Consider the following 6357-nt stretch of genomic DNA (forward strand, 5'->3'; position numbering starts at 1 on the left):
AAATGTACTTAGTTACTTAACACCAGTGAAAGAAACATAAAATAATCGTATGTTTTTTTTAAATGTATTTTTTACTTTTGAAACATTTTTATAACATAATTGTCCAACTATAATTGTTTTACTTGAATTTAATGTATTTAATTTGTTGGGGTGTGTACATCATAGACATATTTTTTTATATGTATGGTGTACAGCAGCGCTATCTATACGGCGCTGGTGTACAGTACATTATCTACGTGTGCTCGGGAACGCGCCCGGCCATCAGAATACTTCATCACCGTGTACGCGCTTCCTGCTCCAGAGTTGTAGTTGTGAGAGCAGAGCTGACGTTAGCTTGTAGTTTTCTGCCTCGGGAGGCTAAATTAGCAGGCTAACTGAGTCCCAACAGCTGCACTAATCCTCCCTGTTTACCCACACAGCACCTGAGAGGAGTCCATCTTCTGAGAGGTAACATTAAATATCAGTTTTTACTCTCTTTTAACACCGAGGAGCTAACATAACACACAAGCTAACAGCTAGCTGCTAACAGCTAATAGCCAACTATCTGTTAACTGGATCATTTAAAAACATGCAACTAAAGTCAGTCTGTGTAGCTTCTCATAATGATATTTAAGTTGAGTGAATGTATTTCGGCTGTGTCCAAATGTGTTTATTTGGTCAGCAGGCGGGGATGGAAACACTTAGTCAGCCTGAGACCAGCCCTGCTGACAGCTTTGAAACTCCCCAAAACACAACGCACTTGGATTATAAATGTTTTTTTTAGAAATATGCTTATAAATCTTAATGTTGTGGCATATGATTGTTTTATTTACTACTTGTGTTTGGTATTGTGTTCTTATTGGCTGTCTAATTGTTATTCTTTCATGTTTTAGTTTTGTTCATATTTGGGTTTTTTGGTGCTTAATTTAATTAAGGCATCTTTGAAAATAAGGCCCCAACATTTAATGTGTTTAGGCAGCTAAGAAATAGCTTCACATCAAAAGTGCTAAGTCTAAGTATTATCTTTCAGTTACCACAAAGAACCTGAATAATTCTAGAACATTTTGGAAAGCCATAAAATCGATATCCACCGGTGAAATCCGTAATGAGCTACCTCCTGGCCTTACCACAGCATCTGGCATTATATCGGACAGGGCCACTATGTTAAATTGTTTTAATGAGCATTTTGTGTCCTGTGGCTCTCTGTTTGATTCTGTTACTAACTCTGTTACTGCGAGCACCACAGTCTGTGACTCTGAACAATGTGGTCTGGAAAACCCTTTCAGTTGTTCTCCTTTTTCTATTGAAGCCGTTCATGAAGCCTTAACCAATTTAGATCCTAAAAAAACGGCTGGTCCGGACAACGTAGAACCTTTCTTTTGAAAGATAGCTCCAGATTTTATTGCACCACCTCTTACTTCTCTTTTTAACCTCTCCCTCAGCACAAATGCAAAACCAAAAGTATGGAAATCAGCTTATGTCTTGCCTTTACTAAAAGAAGGGGAGGCTACTTTATTAAATGAGTATAGGCCCATCTCTAAATTATCAGTTCTGGCCAAGGTTCTTGAACGCCTAGTGAGTGAGCAGGGAAAGGTGTTTTTAAGTAACAATGACATCCTATGTAAACATCAGTCAGGTTTCAGAAAGCAACATGGCACCATCACTGCCACAATGAAAGTGGTAAATGATATTGCTAATATCTTAGACAAAAAGCAGAGTTGTGCAGCTCTGTTTATTGATCTTTCCAAAGCGTTCGATACCGTCGATCATCATACCTTGAAGCAGAGGTTGGTCAGTATTGGCATATCCAGCCATGCAGTGGGGTGGTTTGTGAACTACCTCTCTGAAAGGTCCCAATGTGTTCACTTTGATGGGCTGTCTTCTGAGTGGTTAAACATTACTAATGGTGTTCCTCAAGGTTCTGTTTTTGGTCCACTTTTATTCTCCATCTATATCAACAGCTTAGGTCGAAATGTGGATGAAGCAACTTTTACATTTTTATGCGGACGATACCGTGATGTATTGTGCAGGTCCCTCCATTAAGGAGGCTGTTGTTAAATTACAGGCTGTTTTTAACATTATTCAGACTCAGCTCTCTGAACTAAAGCTTCTTTTAAATGTTGATAAAACCAAGGTAATGCTATTTTCAAAATCCAAAAAGACACCGGAGACCGCTTTGATATTGTTACTATGCAAGGAAAAGTACTCAAAGTGGTTGTCTGTTATAAATACCTTGGTATCTGGCTTGATGATTGCCTAGACAACCACTTTGAGTACTTTTCCTTGCATAGTAACAATATCAAAGCGGTCTCCGGTGTCTTNAGCTTTCAATGCAGATTATTGACCTGAAGTTTAAAAGAGAGGCAATCATCAAGCCAGATACCAAGGTATTTATAACAGACAACCAGTTCAATTACTTTTCCTTGCATAGTAACAATATCCAAAGTGGTCTCTGTTGTCTTTTTAGCTTTTGAAAAGAGCATTACCTTGGTTTTATCAACATTTAAAAGAAGCTTAAGCTCAGCGAGCTGAGTCTGAATAATGTTAAAAACAGCCTGTAATTTAACACCAGCCTCCTTAATGGAGGGACCTGCACAATACATCACGGTATCGTCCGCATAAAAATGTAAAGTTGCTTCATCCACATTTTGACCTNCTCGCTTGAGACCAGGAAAATGCTAGTCTCTGTGACCTTTTTACCTGTGCTGGACTATGGGGATCTGACCTATATGATATCCATTACCTGCTCAAGTTAGATGCCGCCTATCACAGTGCGCTGAGATTTGTTATTAACTGTAAAGCACTTACTCATCACTGTACCCTGCATGCCAGGGCAGGTTTGCCTTCACTAACTGCACGGAGGCTCAGTCATTGGTACATGTTTATCTATAAAGCCATGTTGGGTAAACTACCAACTTACATCTGCTCTTTGATCTCACAGAGAGTGGCAAGTAGCTATTGCCTGAGATCCCAGGATGTGTTTTTTAGTACATGTGCCAAGTGCTAGGAGTGTCTTGGGTACAAAAACTTTTATGTGCGCTGCTCCTCTAGCTTGGAACACTATGCAACATTTTTTGAAACTGAGCATTTTGGTTCCCCTGCATCATTTTAAAGCTTGGATGGATGAAATGTTATTTGATACCTGTCATTGTGAATAAGTTTGTAATTTGTACCCCTGTAATTCTGTTGTATGATGTTCTTTTTCTTTTCTGTTGTTTTTATGTGTAACCAATGTGCTGCAGGTCTATGGGATTAGTTATGTATCATAAAGATAAAGCAACACTTTCTCAGAATAATAGACCTGCAGCACATTGGTTACACATAAAAACAACAGAAAAGAAAAAGAACNTAAATTAATGCCATTTGCAGGGGCTTTTATAAACATGCTTCTGATCCAGGTGGGAACAGCATTAAACATCCATACCATGGCATTGGGAGCTTAAAATGTTTTTTTTTTAAAAATGCATATCTACACTGTGTTTAGTGGTTTGAATGTAGGTCACCCTGGCTCTCATGCTTCCTGTTATCATGTGGCATTGTATGCAAAATGTTGAAGTGTTCGGCCTGGTATTGAATTCTACTGTCAACAGGGTTTAGTCGAAACATAACCTCTTATAGCTAAGAGCAGACTGCAGATGAAAACCAGTCATGCTAGAATGTCCTGCCATCTTTGCATTGCACTGGATATTTCAGGACGTGATAAAAATACCCCTGGGACCAGCTGCTGGTGGGATATTACAAGCTGTTAATTTCAACAGCAATACACTGAAATAGGGATGTGTAAAGAGGATTATACAAACAATAATCTTGTAATGTCTGAGCTGGATGAACTTTGGTATTCGAGCATGAGAAGGGCAATAAAATGAGCCAGCTAACAGTGCCAGAGGATATGAAAAACCACACTGAAAAGCAGAGGTGGGAGAAGGACTAAGATCTTGTACTCTGAGTAGAAGTGGAAATACTCAGATCTTGAGTAAGAGAAGAAGTACCAGAGCGTAGGAATACTCTGTTACAGTAAAAATCCTGCATTCAAAATGTTACTGAAGTAAAAGTATAAAAGTATTACTATCAAAATATACTTAAAGTACCAAAAGTAAAAGTAGTCATAGTGCAGATTGGTCCATTTCAGAATAATATATATGATATGTTTTATAATGATTGATCATTAAAGTGTTATCAAAGCTGGTAAAGGTGATGACTTTGTATACTGCAGGGTAGCTTGTGAATTTACTCCAGGTGGAACTAAAGTCTGATATTTCACATCATTCATCCAAATCTGTGAAGTAACTAAAGGTTCAAGAGAAATGTAGTGGAGTAAAAGTACACTATTTACCTCTGTATAGAAGTGGGGTAGAAGAACAAAGTAGCATACATTGGAAATACTTAAGTAAAGTATCTCAAAATTGTACAGTACTTGAGTAAATGTACCACCTCTGACAATGAGCCAGCTAACAGTGCCACAGGATATGAAAACCACACTGAAAAGTACTGAAGAGTGTGACCGAAACCGGTTTCAGTTTTAATGCCAAACCAAATAAAGTGGCAAAACATTAGCCCAACTAGCTTGGTTGTTTGCTCAACATGGATAGTAACTAGCTAGTTGTTATGGAGGGGGACGTGGAGCCGCTAAGCAAGTCCGGAATGTACTTTCTTTGGAAGTACAAACAGAAAAACTGACTGGTTGAGTTTGGCTTACTTTTTGAGACTTTAACTTACCCACGGTGATATACTCTCTTTTCACTCCCGTTTTTTGTTCCAACGTCGCCAACTGGTCTGTCACAAAGTTCTTCTCATGGAGCAGAGTCACGAAGCGCTCCTTAAACTGACTCATTTTCGGGCTTTTTCCTGACACAAACAGCACAGACACACAGCAAATGTTATACGAGTCGATGGTTGATTTGTGATAGAAAACGAGGGGTTATTCTACCAACCTTGGGTGGGTTAATTGCCCGAAAACTTGCCGCTGGATGGCTGGCTGCTGACTGCTGAGTTGCGGTTGCTGAGGGGGAGGAGTCTGACTGACGCCCGCTGACCAATCACAGAGTTCTGCTGAGTTTGGCTGCAGCAGGTGACTAAACAACGGTTTACTGTGTGCTAGAAACGGGCTCACAATATATGAACAATAATTAAAACATTGTGGTAGCACTGTTAAAAACATTATTAATGAATATTTAATCTGATATGTGAAACTAAATGTTTCCTTTATTTATTGTATGTTTTATTTGTAATACTTTGTATCTCTACCCCTGATTTCAACTTGTTTGTGGGTCATTCCAATCAACATTTTTATATGGGGGACATGAAATGTTCTCCAATTCGCATGTTCTTGAATAAATAAAGGAAAAAAGGAAAAGGTTTGATGAGACTAGAGGCCCATTTCTGCCATATAGAGAGGGAAAAGACACATCCTGTAAGTCAGTACACTAAGTAACTTTCTCCCATTTCTGATTTGGCCTCCCTACATTATGGATGCCCATACGTATTTCTGCCACAGAGGAAAATAAGAGGATGCAATCGGAGAAACTACTCAAAATGATGATTTGGCACTTCAAAAATAATGAGAAATGTTGTCAATATTTGACTTAGTTATTCATTATTTTTGAATGGAAGACTATTTCCGTCACTGAGACTAAAACAAAAGAGGATCTTTAAGTCATTTTTATAAGTCCTAACTATTTCCAAATAATGACTTAGTACCTAAAAAAATAATGACATACTAAGTCAAAATAGTGTCAGAAATATTAGTATACAGTATATTAAGTCAAAAATAATCGTAATCATATTTTATCAGTCAAACGGGAATCCAAGGGACCCTGTTACAGCAATTGTTTAAAATACTGTTTGGTACATTTCATGGGATTTTATGGGAAGAAGTACACTGTAAACTTAAAGTATCCAAGCCAACTCATCATGGAGAAGAGTGTCACTGGATTTTAATAAGAGATCCAATAACAAGTCCATCATTTTAAATGTGCAGCTGTAAAGGTGGAGCTAACAATAATGACTTTTTATACTGAAGTGTAATACCACATCAATATTCATTTGTAAATTGATATGATAAAAGTGCAGTTTGTCAGGTTTTCTAACAAATTGGGCCACCATAGGGGACACTTAATCATTTGATCTGCAACAGGAACATCCAAGTGACGTTTAGTTTGAACATGATTTGACCCCTGACCTCTCCCGAGTACACAGGTGTCAAGTAGAAGTACAGATACTTGTGTTAAAAAATACTCTGGTAAAAGTAGAATACTGACTAAACTTCTTTACTCAAGTAAAAGTAAAGAAGTATGGGCTTTGAAATGTACTTAAGTAAAAAGTACCCATAACTACCATCTGTTTTAAAGAGTACCTGACCTCCCTTTATATTAATAAAAC

The 6357-nt window shown here is 38.0% G+C and overlaps 1 protein-coding gene across 3 annotated transcripts in view; it reads left to right on the top strand.

The window, feature by feature from the left end:
* Positions 1–275: 275 nt before the first annotated feature.
* lgals3a (lectin, galactoside binding soluble 3a) overlaps positions 276–6357 on the top strand; it is a 14264-nt gene continuing 8182 nt past the window's right edge. For all 3 annotated transcript variants that reach the window (XM_010797412.1, XM_010797413.1, XM_010797414.1), the window contains exon 1: positions 276–447. The gene's annotated coding sequence lies outside the window, so the exon portion shown is untranslated. The remainder of the gene's footprint in view (positions 448–6357) is intronic.

This window comes from Notothenia coriiceps, unplaced genomic scaffold (genome assembly GCF_000735185.1).
Source record: "Notothenia coriiceps isolate Sejong01 unplaced genomic scaffold, NC01 NC01_scaffold00037939, whole genome shotgun sequence".
Lineage (NCBI taxonomy): Eukaryota > Metazoa > Chordata > Actinopteri > Perciformes > Nototheniidae > Notothenia > Notothenia coriiceps.